Consider the following 15,389-nt stretch of genomic DNA (forward strand, 5'->3'; position numbering starts at 1 on the left):
ACAGAGATTATCATACACACCACCCCAATCTTTACCCAACTATATGTCATCCAGAAGAGAGAGTGCTGGGTTTGGAAACAGAAGACCTGAGCAATTTGCCTCATCTCCACTATGTGCTATAAGTACTATCTGTGAAAAGTTAGGGAAATTCCTAAACTTCTGGAATTTACCTCTTTGGTGGATAATGGCACTCACCCTGTTTCCCCTTAGAGTTTTTGCAAAGCTACAACCGAGAGGATCTTGTACTTCTCAGAATCTGTCCTGTACAGAAACTCTTAGGAATGTGCAAAGATAAAATGATGAGGAAGTTTACTGCAACACCATTAGTAATGGGAAAAAGTCAGAAGCAGCTCAAATGCCCGTCAATTGAAGAATCATTAAATATGTGCTAGCCCATCCATGTTAAAGACTGTGCAATTATTAACGATGCAGATCTAGATATTGATAAGAATCTCCAAGATGCATTTTTTTAATTTAAAAAAAATTTAAATCTGTTGTAGCTTATAGTCTTATTTTAATAAAAGAAAATAGAGATAAAATGTTCATGAGCAGATAACTGTTTAAATTGAGAACTGTAGGACACACACCAGGTGTGGTTGGCTTTGGAGTGGAGGAGTAATGAAATGGATAAAAAGAATAGATGATACTGATGGAGCTCTTATACATACCAGGCACTATTCTAAATTGTACATTCATAAGGCAATCTCTATCACACCTCTGTTTACAAAGATACTACTATTATTTCCATTATACAGATGAGAAAACTGAGGTACAGAGAATTGAAATAACATGTCTGGAGTTAGTACAGAAAATTATCTAAGAGGTGGAAACAGGATCTGAATTCATGTAGTCTGAATTTATAGTCTCACCTCAGCCACTACATCATATGGTGTGAGCTGGGCCTGTACTTCAGAAATATTTTCTTTCAATATTATATGTTTCTGTGTGGTTTAAATATTATCAAACACATATTACTTAATAATGCTAATATAATGCATTTGCAAAATGAGATCATATGTGAAAGCATTTTGTTTTACAGCCTGTCACTTGCTGTAGTTATATAAATTCAAAGCTCTAAGGGATGCTTATTATATTAAAAAAATAAAAAGTTCATTCACACATCAATATCTCTTTACACGGTCTTTGCTAGGGTAAGGGAAGTCGAAAATAAGACAGTTACATCCCCAGTTTTCCTGGCATTTTCTTCATAATGTGACTCCTGATTGCTTTGCAGATGGAGTCAGATTATCAAATTGTGCCTCCTTCTAAACCCACTCGTGTCAATTGCACATCAGACAATAACTAGCAAGTGGTGTCAGCGCCCCATCGTCAGAGCTACTGTTGGCACAAAGCATCTGGGCCAAGAATAAGAATGACAAGTGTATACATTTCCAGCTTTGCAATCAACATGGAAATTAGTCAGCTTATAGATGCTGAGTGGTCTTATAGAGAGAGCCCCAGCTGCAGACAAAATGCCAAACCAAGGATGATAAATGGAGGAGAGGGATTCAGCAGCTTTTCTTTTCAGCTGCTTGAAGCGTGAAAGCCTTGGCAGTAAGGGAGGGCAGGCAGGAGTTACTGAATTATTTCAGAAGTGGAGGGGACCTTCAAGGCATAGTGTTCTCCTGTGAGGATCTTGAGGCTCAGGAAGGGACTAATGGGAGGTCACACAGCAAAAGAGAAGAGGGAGGAGGTGAGGTGTGAGCCCAGCACATGGGTGCAGCCCTTGGCTTTTTTTGCATCATTGAATTCATACATCGATTCATTCATTTATGTGTGGATCTATGTATTTGGGCACTTACTTATTAAACAAGTATCTATGGAATGCCAGTAGTTCATTCTCCTTATTGCAGCCAGAATCATCTTTTAAAATTCTCATTTCTCTTCTTCCCAAAGGCACTCCAGTAGCCTCACCTTGCTCTTAGAATATAATCCCAATGCTTTACCAAGACCTATGAGGCCAAGTAGCATTTGATCCTTGCTTGCCTCTGTCAACTCGTCTTGTACTATTCTCATCCCCCATCATATCCATCATCCCTGTAGGGGAGGAAAAATAATTTCTCCTCTCCCCTTTTAGGTTCTTGGCTGAGACCCCACTTGTTATAAAGGACATTAACAAGAGGAAAACAAGTTTGATAACCTGTATACCTCCTGTATACATGGGAGATACCTAGAAAAACTGAAGTGGCCCAAGCCATCACCTTAAATACCATCTCCAGCTAAAGACAATAGATGTTGGGGGAAGGGGAGGCAGTTGTGGGAGGCTTTCAGGCAAAGCACAGTGAACAAGGGTGTGGTGCGATGCAGATTTAAGTCTCTGTCTTCTCTGTTGATAAGAGGTAAGAGTTTCTAGAGTTTAGTCTTTTCCTTCTTCCTGGTACACAGAGGGAGACATCCTCACAAATGGAGATTTTCCTTATAAATGTAAATTTCTCTTACAAAAGGGTAACTTCTGCTTGATTGTCAGAGCTTCTCCTATGTCTGCTGTTTGTTAAAAATAATCAGCCTAAAATCCTCTTATGCCAAAAAGGTATATTTTGGGGTGACAAATTCTGCTTCCTTTCATCAACATCCAGCCACATGTCAGGTGTTCTGTCCTGAGGTAGCACTAAGCCCTACCAAGCCTCAGATCTTTGTATTTGCAGTTTCCTCTGCCTAGAATGCTCTTGCTGGCTCTTACATGGCTGGCTCCTTCTCATATTTCAGCCTTAGAATAAAAAGTTAACTTCTCAGAGAAGTCTCCCTTTAGCGAGCTATCTAAATTACCCCCACTATGGTTCATCTTCTGGCACCTGCATTTTCCTCTTGGTGCTTCACTGTCATCTGTGTGTATCTTATTCTGTTGGTTGCTAGTTTGTTGCTTGTCTTGTCCATGGTCATAGTCCCAGTTGTGTCTGACCCATAGCAGCCCTTAGAACATGTTTGTGGAGGGAGTGGATGGCCCACTGGAGCTGAGATATTCCGTCCTAGGCATCAGGGCTGCAAAGGTGAATATAACAGATCACTGGCCTGTTGATAATCAAATGAAGACTGACAGAGAAAATAGTACACAAACATTAAAATATTACCGTTTGTTGATCCATATTTCAACCTTACTAGACCTAGAGCCCCCTTTTTAAAAAACTATTTGTAATGTTCTCCTTTCATATCCTCATATGAAGTTTATAGATAATATAACCAACTTTGATTGATACTTTTATAAAATCAAAGTAATGCTCTAAATAAAATATGAAAGGGAAATGAGAGAAAACCAGCTTATAATAAATAAATATTATTCAGTGCCTGGATACAATTATACTAGAACACATATCTACTTGTAATGAATGTGTTTGGATTTGAGAGAAGCAAGACAATATCTAAATGAGTAAAATCAAGACTTTTCTTACAGCTACTGTTTTGAAATTGGGACTTACACACACACAGACACACACATTTAGAATCATAATGACTGTCACGGCTACAAATGCAAACTGATCCAAGTGTGTCGTAGCAACAACCCAAATACTAGGAAGAGCAACGCTGTTGATTGCATGGTTTACCATAAAGTGATGAATGATTCCTGGTAAAGTTCTGAACAAAATAAAATATAATCTTCCCTTGACTTGACTGACTTTTAGTTACATTCCTAGAAAATTCACTTCTAAAAACCATGCTAAAAATACGATGTTTTTTCATAGATAAAATGGAGTTAGGTTCCAGGCTCAAGTGAATTAGAAACTGGTTTTTTACTTCCTAAGATTCTGTCAGGATATTCAAGAGTTTCGGGGGAAAAGGACAATTTTTCTTAGTGTGGAGGATCATTGGCTTAAAGCATAATATTGTGAAGAGTTCAGGCTTCAGAACCAGATGAGCATAGGTTTGAACCCTAGCTACACAACGGACAAACTATACCTTCTTGGGCCATCATCTGATCTTTCAGAGCCTCGATCTCTTTTCATTTAATGAGATTATGGAAATCATAATCCCCATTTCACCAGTTGTGAGGATAAAAATAAATAATGAGGGGCTTCCCTGGTGGCACAGTGGTTGAGAGTCTGCCTGCTGATGCAGGGGACACGAGTTCGTGCCCCAGTCCGGGAAGATCCCACATGCCGCGGAGCGGCTGGACCCGTGAGCCATGGCCGCTGAGCCTGCGCGTCCGGAGCCTGTGCTCCGCAACGAGAGAGACCACAACAGAGAGGCCCGTGTACCACCAAAAAAAAAAAAAAAAAAAAAAAAAAAAAGTAAATAATGAATGAATAGAAAGCACTATGTAACTAGCACACAATACATGCTCAGCAGATATGTTATTTTTATGAAACTTTCTCCACTAAGAAAAGACATGAGGTTACTTGCAGAAGATGTTAATGTGAAATGTATATGATGGTAAGTGTTGTAATAGGGAGATTTTAGGAAATATTTCAAATTTGGGTTTTCAGCTTTTGATCTTTCTCTAGATTTATCTGAATTAGGGAGGTCATTCAGAGGATTTTGATGTGGAGGGAAAAAAAAAAAAAAAAACAGTCAAGTACCCATTAGAGTTGGTAGTTAAAACATTGTCGAAGCATTGGCTGTATTTATATGAAAACAGCTCAATTTGCCTACAGCAGAAAGTAGCTGTCTGGGAAGAAATGTAATATTCAAACAGCTTGTAATCAAAACAGCTACCCCACACCTGGGAAGAGAATCTTAATAATTTTTTGGAGTAAGACAAGGGTGGAAATCAAATGCTTTTCTTTGCAGCAGCAGTAATAACAGTAATGTTAAAACACTTTTTGTTTTGTTTTTCTATTTTTCTCCCATGTGATGACTGAGCACAGGAAGTGGCAAGGTTTGAGAGTATAGCTTATGTCCTCATCAAGGTAAAGAAATCAGGCACTTCAGAGAATAGCCTATACTTTTGAGTAAGATACTCTTCAGTGAATTATCCAGGCAGCCCTGGGATGAATCATCTGAATTATAGTTTCATGGGACTGGAGAAGAACTTAATGGCGATGTGGTCTCCCCACCACCGCCTTTTGAAGTTTGAATACCTGCTAATGATTCCTTTCCAAGCCTTCAAGTGAATTCTTCAACACCTTTAGTGACATGGGACACATCTTCAAAGGAAGTGTGCTCTGACCTTGATTAACATTTACTGTAAGAAATGTCTTCTTTACTTTACATGGAGCTGAAAGCCCATCATCTTTTCACATATATGACAGCAGCAACTGAGGTCTACCTGAGTCTTCTGTTCTCTTGGAAAATGTTTCCATGTCCAAGGGACCTTTAAGAAACAATTACTGTAAGAACTCAGATATAGGAAAATCTGAGGCTTTAGTCCTAGAATAAATTACTCAACATTAACAACAAAAAATAAAAAATTGAAATCCACAGATGTTCAGAACTCAGATGTGAGCTAGGTGTGACTAAGACTTCTCTCCCACCTAGGTCTACATTTTTCTCTGACTTTTCAATTTAAGTTTCCACTGGGCTCTGGGATGTGGGCTGTGGCATTCATGGAGGCATCCACATTAGATAGATGCATTCATCTATTCGTTTACCAAAGAAGTAGTTATTCCTGAGCAGTCTGTCTCTTGAGCTTCTTCATTGTGTTACATAAGCTACAATATCTATGTAGAACTTGTGTAGCATCACCATCTTTCTATACAGAAAGCTACATAAGAAACCAAAAACAATCAAAATTTCTCTTGGATAGCAGGAAACAGAAAAAGGAATTTACTTGTTTGATTTCAAATGCATGATGACATAGTTTAGCAGACCCTTTCACAGCCAATTCCCTCATTAAGAATAAAGCTGCCCTGGGAGCTGGGAGCTCCCAAGAGTGAGTCAGACCTAATTTCCCTGGATGGTTGCTGCTACTCTTTGCTACTGGGGCACCATTTTCTTATGTTTTTGTAGCTGACCTCTTCTGGTTAACACATTACTTTATACTGATTGGCTGATAAAAAGAAACGAAATTGGGTCATTTGTAGAGATGCGGATGGACCTAGAGACTGTCATACAGAGTGAAGTAAGTCAGAAAGAGAAAAACAAATATCGTATATTAATGCATATATGTGGAATCTAGAAAAATGGTACAGATGAACCGGTTTGCAAGGCAGAAATAGAGACACAGATGTAGAGAACAAACGTATGGACACCAAAAGGGGGAAAGCGGGGTGGGGTGGGGGTGGGGGTGTGATGAATTGGGAAATTGGGATTGACATATATACACTAATATGTATAAAATAGATAACTAATAAGAACCTGCTGTATTCAAAATAAAATAAAATTCAAAATAAATAAATGAATAAATTGATTGGCTATTGTATCACATCGGGTTGCCAGTAAGGACTCTCTAAGGTGACTTTCCATGTCTCTAATCTAAACAGTTTTCATTGTTGAACTCTGAGTAGACATTAGTATTGATATTTATATCTTGGTTGGAACAGCTCCTCACATTGTTCCTATACAAGTATCGCTGTGATGACATCACTTCAGATTTGCCTGAAGAATATGGTCAGGGGTCCTTTGTGTTCTCAAGGTGTGATTTTAGGCATTATAGACAGATTCAGGGCTCCATTCACACCCACTGATTCAGTATTGCTGAAGGTTCGCCTGAGGAATCTGTATTTATTTTTTCACATCTTTATTGGAGTATAATTGCTTTACAATGGTGTGTTAGTTTCTGCTTTATAACAAAGTGAATCAGCTATACATATACATATATCCCCATATTCCTTCCTCTTGCGTCTCCCTCCCACCCCCCCCATCCCACCACTCTAGGTGGTCACAAAGCACGGAGCTGATCTCCCTGTGTTATGCGGCTGCTTCGCACTAGCTATCTATTTTATATTTGGTAGTATATATTAGTCCATGCCGCTCTCTTACTTTGTCCCAGCTTACCTGTCCCTCCACCCCTTGTCCTCAAGTCCATTCTTTACATCTGTGTCATTATTCCTGTCCTACGCCTAGGTTCTTCAGAAGCATTTTTTAAAATAGATTCCATATATATGTGTTAGCATACGGTATTTGTTTTTCTCTTTCTGACTTACTTCACTCTGTAAGATAGACTCTATGTCCATCCACCTCACTACAAATAACTCAATTTAGTTTTTTTTATGGATGAGTAATATTCCATTGTATATATGTGCCACATCTTCTTTATCCATTCATCTGTAGATGGACACTTAGGTTGCCTCCATATCCTGGCTATTGTAAATAGAGCTGCAATGAACATTGTGGTACATGACTCCTTTAGAATTACGGTTTTCTCAGGGTATATGCCCAGGAATGGGATTGCTGGGTCATATGGTAGTTCCATTTTTTGTTTTTTAAGGAACATCCATACTGTTCTCCGTAGTGGCTGTATCAATTTACATTCCCACCAACAGTACAAGAGGGTTCCCTTTTCTCCATACCCTATCCAGCATTTATTGTTTGTAGATTTTTTGATGATGGCCATTCTGACTGGTATGAGACAATATCTCATTGTATAGTTTTGATGTGCATTTTTCTAATGATTAATGATGTTGAACATTCTTTCATGTGTTTGTTGGCAATCTGTAGATCTTGTTTGGAGAAATGTTTATCTAGATCTTCTGCCCATTTTTGGATTGGGTGGTTTGTTATTTTGATATTGAGCTGCATGAGCTGCTTGTAAATTTTGGAGATGAATCCTTTGTCAGTTGCTTCATTTGCAACTATTTTCTCCCATTCTGAGGGTTTTCTTTTGGTCTTGTTTTTGGTGTCTTTTGCTGTGCAAAAGCTTTTAAGTTTCATTAGGTCCCATTTGTTTATTTTTGTTTTTATTGCCATTTCTCTAGGAGGTGGGTCAAAAAGGATCCTGCTGTGATTTGTGTCATAGAGTGTTCTGCCTATGTTTTCCTCTAAGAGTTTTATATTGTCTGGCCTTACACTTAGGTCTTTAATCCATTTTGAGTTTATTTTTGTGTATGGTGTTAGGGAGTGTTCTAATTTCATTCCTTTACATGTAGCTGTCGAGTTTTCCCAGCACCAATTATAGAAGAGGCTGTCTCTTCTCCATTGTATATCATTGCCTCCTTTGTCATAGTTTAGTTGACCATTGGTGTGTGGGTTTATCTCTGGGCTTTCTATCCTGTTCCATTGATCTATATTTCTGTTTTTGTGCCAGTACCATACTGTCTTGATTACTGTAGCTTTGTAGTGTAGTCTGAAGTCAGGGAGCCTAATTCTTACAGCTTCGTTTTTCTTTTTCAAGATTGCTTCGGCTATTCAGGGTCCTTTGTGTTTCCATACGAATTGTGAAATTTTTTGTTCTAGTTCTGTGAAAAATGCCAGTGGTAGTTTGATAGGGATTGCATTGAACCTGCAGATTGCTTTGGGTAGTATAATTATTTTCACAATGTTGATTCTTCCAATCCAAGAACATGGTATATCTCTCCATCTAGTTCTACCATATTTAATTTCTTTCATCAGTGTCTTATAGTTTTCCGCATACAGGTCTTTTATCTCCTTAGGTAGGTTTCTTCCTAGGTATTTTATTCCTTTTGTTGCAGTGGTAAATGGGAGTGTTTTCTTAATTTCACTTTCAGATTTTTCATCATTAGTGTATAGGAATGCAAGAGATTTCTGTGCCTTAATTTTGTATCCTGCTACTTTACCAAATTCATTGATTAGCTCTAGTAGTTTTCTGGTAGCATCTTTAGGTTTCTCTATGTATAGAATCATGTCATCTGCAAACAGTGATAGCTTTACTTCTTCATTCCAATTTGGATTCCTTTTATTTCTTTTTCTTCTCTGATTGCTGTGGCTAAAACTTCAAAAACTATGTTGAAAAATAGTGGTGAGAGTGGGCAACCTTGTCTTGTTCCTGATCTTAGAGGAAATGGTTTCAGTTTTTCACCATTGAGAAGGATGTTGGCTGTGCATTTGTCATATATGGCCTTTATTATGTTGAGGTAAGTTCAGTCTATGCCTACTTCCTGGAGGGTTTTTATCCTAAATGGGTGTTGAATTTTGTCAGAACCTTTTTGTGCATCTATTTAAATGATCATATCGTTTTTCTCCTTCAATTTGTTAATAAGGTGTATCACATTGATTGATTTGCATATTTTGAAGAATCCTTGCATTCCTAGGATAAACCCCACTTGATCATGTTGTATGATCCTTTTAATGGGCTCCTGGATTCTGTTTGCTAGTATTTTGTTGAGGAATTTTGCATCTGTGTTCATCAGTGATATTTGCCTGTCGTGTGTGTGTGTGTGTGTGTGTGTGTGTGTGTGTGTGTGTGTGTGTGAGAGAGAGACATCTTTGTATGGTTTTGGTATCAGGGTGATTGATGGTGGCCTCCTAGAATGAGTTTTGGAGTGTTCCTCCCTCTGGTATATTTTGGAAGAATCTGAGAAGGACAGGTGTTAGCTTTTCTCTAAATGTTTGATAGAATTCGCCTGTGAAGCCATCTGATCCTGGGCTTTTTTTTCTTGGAAAAATTTTAGTCACAGTCTCAGTTTCAGTGCTTGTGATTGTTCTATTTATATTGTGTATTTATTCCTGGTTCAGTCTCAGAAGGTTGTACATTTCTAAGAATTTGTCCATTTCTTCCAGGTTGTTTTATTGGCATATAGTTGCTTGTAGTAATCTCTCATGAATGATCCTTTGCATTTCTGCAATGTCAGTTGTTACTTCTTTTTCATTTCTAATTCTATTGATTTCAGTCGTCTCCCCTTTTTCCTGAAGAGTCTGGCTAAAGGTATATCACTTTTGTTTATCTTCTCAAAGAACCAGCTTTTAGTTTTATTGATCTTTACTATTGTTTCCTTCATTTCTTTTTCATTTATTTCTGATCTGATCTTTATGATTTCTTTCCTTCTGCTAATTTTTTTTTGGGGGGGGGGTTGTTCTTCTTTCTCTAATTGCTTTAGGTGTAAGGTCAGGTTGTTTATTTGAGATGTTCCTTGTTTCTTGAGGTAGGATTGTATTGTTATATACTTCCCTCTTAGAACTGCTTTTGCTGCATCCCATAGGTTTTGGGTCATTGTTTTCATTGTCATTTGTTTCTAGGAATTCTTTGATTTCCTCTTTGATTTCTTCAGTTATCTCTTGGTTATTAATTAGTGTGTTGTTTAGCATCTATGTGTTTTATTTTTTACAGATTTTTTTCCAGTAATTGATATCTACTCTCATAGCATTGTGGTCAGAAAAGATACTTGATACAATTTCAGTTTTCTTAAATTTATCAAAGATTGATTTATGACCCAAGATATGATCTGTCCTGGAGAATGTTCCATGAGCACTTGAGAAGAAAGTGTATTCTGTTGTTTTTGGATGGAATGTCCTATAAATATCAATTAAGTCCATTTAGTTTAATGTATCATGTAAAGCTTTTGTTTCCTTATTTATTTTTATTTTGGATGATCTGTCCATTGTTGAAAGTCGGGTGTTAACGTATCCTAGTATGATTGTACTACTGTCAATTTGCCCTTTTATGGCTGTTAGCATTTGCGTTATGTATTCAGCTGCTCGTATGTTGGGTGCATAAATATTTACAATTGTTATATCTTCTTCTTGGGTTGATCCCTTGATCATTATGTAGTGTCCTTTGTCTCTTGTACTAGCCTTTATTTTAAAGTCATTTTGACTGAAATGAGAATTGTTACTCCAGCTTTCTTTTGTTTTCCATTTGCATGGAATGTCTTTTTCCGTCTCCTCACTTTCAGTCTGTTTATGTCCCTAGGTCTGAAGTGGGTCTCTTGTAGACAGCATGTATACAGGTCTTGTTTTTGTATCTGTTCAGTCAGTGTATGTGTCTTGGTTGGAACATTTAATCCATTTACATTTAAGGTAATTATCGATATGTATGTTCACCCTTTTCTTAATTGTTTTGTGTTTGTTATTGTAGGTCTTTTACTTCTCTTGTGTTTCTTGCCTAGAGAAGCTCCTTTAGCATTTGTTGTAGAGCTGGTTTGGTGGTGCTGAATTCTCTTAGCTTTTGCTTGTCTGTAAAAGTTTTAATTTCTCCGTCATATCTGAATGAGATCCTTGCTGGGTAGAGTAATCTTGGTTGTAGGTTTTTTTCCCTTCATCACTTTAAATATGTCCTGCCAATCCCTTCTGGCTTGCAGAGTTTCTGCTGAAAGATCAGCTGTTAACCTTATAGGGATTCCCTTGTGTGTTCTTTGTTGTTTTTCCCTTACTGCTTTTAATATTTTTTCTTTGTATTTCATTTTTGATAGTTTGATTAATATGTGTCTTGGCACGTTTCTCCTTGGATTTTTCCTTTATGGGACTCTCTGTGCTTCCTGGACTTGATTAACTCTCTTCTTTCCCATATTAGGGAAGTTTTCAACTATAATCTCTTCAAATATTTTCTCAGTCCCTTTCTTTTTCTCTTCTTCTTCCGGGACCCCTGTAATTCGAATGTTGGTGCGTTTAATGTTTTCCCAGAGTTCTCTGGGACTGTCCTCATTTCTTTTCATTCATTTTCTTTATTCTGCTCTGCAGTAGTTATTTCCACTATTTTATCTTCCAGGTCACTTATCCGTTCTTGTGCCTCAGTTGTTCTGCTATTGATCCTTTCTAGAGAGTTTTTAATTTAATTTATTGTGTTGTTCATCACTGTTTGTTTGCTCTTTAGTTCTTCTAGGTCCTTGTTAAACGTTTCTTGTATATTCTCCATTCTATTTCCAAGATTTTGGATCATCTTTACTATCATTACTCTTAATTCTTTTTCAGGTAGACTTCTTATTTCCTCTTCATTTGTTTGGGCTTGTGGGTTTTTACCTTGCTCCTTCATCTGCTGTGTGTTTCTCTGTCTTCTCATTTGGCTTAACTTACTGTGTTTGGGGCCTTCCTTAACCAGGTTGCAGGTTTGTAGTTCCTTTTGTTTTTGGTGTCTGCCCTCAGTGGCTAAGGTTCAGTGGGTTGTGTAGGCTTCCTGATGGAAGGGACTAGTGCCTGTGTTCTGGTGGATGAGGCTGGATCTTGTCTTTCTGGTGGGCAGTACTGTGTCTAGTGGCATGTTTTGGGGTGTCTGTGACATTTTTATAATTTTAGCCAGCCTCTCTGCTAATGGTTGGAGTTGTGTTCCTGTTTTGCAAGTTGTTTGGCATAGGGTGTCTCGCACTGTAGCTTGCTGGTCATTGAGTGGAGCTGGGTTTTAGCATTGAGATGGAGATCTCTGGGAAAGCTTTTGCCATTTTATATTATGTGGATCTGGGAGGTCTCTGGTGGACCCATATCCTGGACTCGGCTTTCCCACCTCAGAGGCACAGGCCTGTCACCCGGCCGGAGCTTCAAGAGCCTGTCAGCCACATGGCTGAGAAGAAAAGGATGGAAGAAAGAAAGAATGAATGAATAAAATTAAAATTAAATAAAGCTATTAAAATAAAAAGTAAAAAATAAGTATTAAAAATAAAGAAAATCAAAAAGTAATAAAGGGGCTTCCCTGGTGGCGCAGTGGTTGAGAATCCGCCTGCCGATGCAGGAGACACGGGTTCGTGCCCTGGTCCGGGAAGATCCCACATGCCGCGGAGCAGCTAAGCCCGTGAGCCATGGCCGCTGGGCCTGCGCGTCCGGAGCCTGTGCTCCGCAACGGGAGAGGCCACAACAGTGAGAGGCCCGCATACCGAAAAAAAAAAAAGTAATAAAGAAAAAAGAAGAAAAAAAAAGAAGGAAAGAAGAGAGCAACCAAACCAAAAAAACAAACCCATTAATGATAACAAGTGCTAAAACTATAGAAAAAAACAAAAATCAAAACGGACAGATAGAACCCTAGTACTAATGGTAAAAGCAAAGCTATACAGGCAACATCACACGAAGAATCATACAGATACACACTCACAAAAAGCGAAAAAGGAAAAAATATATATATACTGTTGCTCCCAAAGTCTACCACCTGAATTTTGGGTTGATTCTTTGTCTATTCAGGTATTCTACAGATGCAGGGTACATCAAGTTGATTGTGGAGATTTAATCTGCTGCTCCTGCGGCTACTGGGAGAGATTTCCCTTTCTCTTCTTGGTTCGCACAGCTCTTGGTGTTCAGCTTCGGATTTGGCCCAGTCTCTGCATGTAGGTCACCTGAGTGAATGTGGTCCCCGCCCAGATAGGATGGGATTAAAAAAGCAGCTGATTTGGGGGCTCTGGCTCACTCAGGCCAGGGGATGGAGGGGGACGGAATGTGGGGTGAGCCTGCAGCGGCAGAGGCCAACATGACGTGGCACCAGCTTGAGGTGCGCCGTGTGTTCTCCTGGGGAAGTTGTTCCTGGATCGTGGGACCCTGGCAATGGCGGGCTGCACAGGCTCCTGTGCAAGGGAGGTGTGGATAGTGACCTGTGCTTGCACACAGGTTTCTTGGTGGCTGCAGCGGCAGGCTTAGCATTTCTTGCCTGTCTCTGTGTTCTGCAGTGATAGCCATGGCTCACGCCGGTCTCTGAAGCTCATTTAGGTGGCATTCTGAATGCCCTCTCCTCACATACCCCGAAACAATGGTCTCTTGCCTCTTAGGCAGTTCCATACCTTTTCCTGGACACACTCCTGGCTAGCTGTGACACACTAGCCCCCTTCAGGCTGTGTTCACGCAGCCAACCCCAGTCCTCTCCCTGGGATCTGACCTCCGGAGCCTGAGCCTCAGCTCCCAGCCCCCATCTGTTCCGGCAGGTGAGCAGAGAAGCCTCTCGGGCTGGTGAGTGCTGGTCGGCACAGATCCTCTGTGCGGGAATCTCTCTGCTTTGCCCTCCGCACCCCTATTGCTGTGCTCTCCTCCGTGGCTCTGAAGCTTCCCTGCCACCACCCCTGTCTCCGCCAGTGAAGGGTCTTCCTAGTGTGTGGAAACTTTTCCTCCTTCACAGCTCCTTCCCAGAGGTGCAGGTCCCATCCGTAATCTTTTGTCTCTGTTTTTTCTTTTTTCTTTTGCCCTACCCAGGTATGTGGGGAGTTTCTTGCCTTGTGGGAAGTATGAGGTCTTCTGCCAGCATTCAGTAGGTGTTCTGTAGGAGTTGTTGCACATGTAGTTGTACTTCTGATGTATTTGAGGGGAGGAAGGTGATCTCCATGTCTTACTCTTCTGCCATCTTGAAGGTCTCCCCACGGAATCTGCATTTTTAATAAGCACTCTGCATAATTCCAACACCTGCTGAAGTGTGAACAAAACTGTTTTCGGTACTCTGATGCAAGATTTTCCTGTTGCAGGAAGGGTGATCAGACCTTCTTTCCTAGGACATTGTCAAACTTATGACTCTAGTATGAACTGACTTTCTGTATTTAATATAAATGCTTGGCTATGTCAATCTTAACCCTCAAGAAACACTGGTGAAGTTATAGAACAAAAGGCTTACTGTCACAAAATTTATCATCACATTTCATCCCAAAGCATATAAATGTCTCTAAGTGAATGTATTCTTCACCTAGATGGAGCAATCCTCTTTCAACTCCATAATGCCTTAGAAATATTAGGTTGGAGTCATGGAAAGACTTCTGGGGCAGGGTCTGAAATTTGTAGTTAAAAGCCTGGGCCCCTAATTATCTTTTCTTTGTAAGTAATTAGCTTAGCTTCTTTGGGAGGTAGTCATCTAATTGGTAAAAACACGATCAAAAATTTCCTGGTTATTTAACAAGTTATTTGGATTACTTAAGGAGGGAATAGTTGTTAAGGCAGCATGAAAAAATTTAAAGGAAGTCATAAGAATGTAAGGTATTATTATTGAAAACTTATTCCCAAGTGTAGCCATGCTTGTGATGGGTATAATTATTTTTTCTCATATTATGCTAAGTTAATGGTGATTGGATTGAGGAATGTTGAGTTGAAGACAATTTCAAGAAGGAGACATGAGATGTTATAAATAATCACTGGAAGTGAATGTAGGTGTATGAATGTGAAATGGCACACCCAGAATTTCCCAGGAACCAAGAGTGACATTTAAGCAATTGAAAATATCAGCGGAACGAATAGACTCACAGAACACAAATTTATGTCAAAAGAAAATAGAAGTATAGTGTTGCTTCTGAAAAAGAAGAGAGACTTTACAAGAGCAATAATAACATGTCTAACACACAGTCTTCTCTACACAAGAGAGAAAATCCTTTCCCTATAAATCTACCTTAGATACAATGTCCTGCTTACTCTTTCTAAAGCACATCTCTGCTTATGCCAAAAACTTCTTTAAAGTCTTTGGTGTCTCCTATTTCCTCTCCAAGATCAACCCTTTGGTGTAGGATTGAAGACTTTCCAAAATCTAATCCTATCCCACATTTCCAAACTCATTCTCTCATTGTGTCTCTTCACTCATTATAGTTTCAACCAACAGTATGCTTTGTATTTCCCAGATTAATCTATATTTTTCATATCTCTACCTTCTATTTACAGCTCCACATTCTACCTCTTTTTCGTGCACACATGTCTAATATTTTCCAATCCATCAAGGCAAAGTTAATATATTACTGCTCTCA

This window comes from Kogia breviceps, chromosome 4 (genome assembly GCF_026419965.1).
Source record: "Kogia breviceps isolate mKogBre1 chromosome 4, mKogBre1 haplotype 1, whole genome shotgun sequence".
Taxonomy (NCBI): Eukaryota; Metazoa; Chordata; class Mammalia; order Artiodactyla; family Physeteridae; genus Kogia; species Kogia breviceps.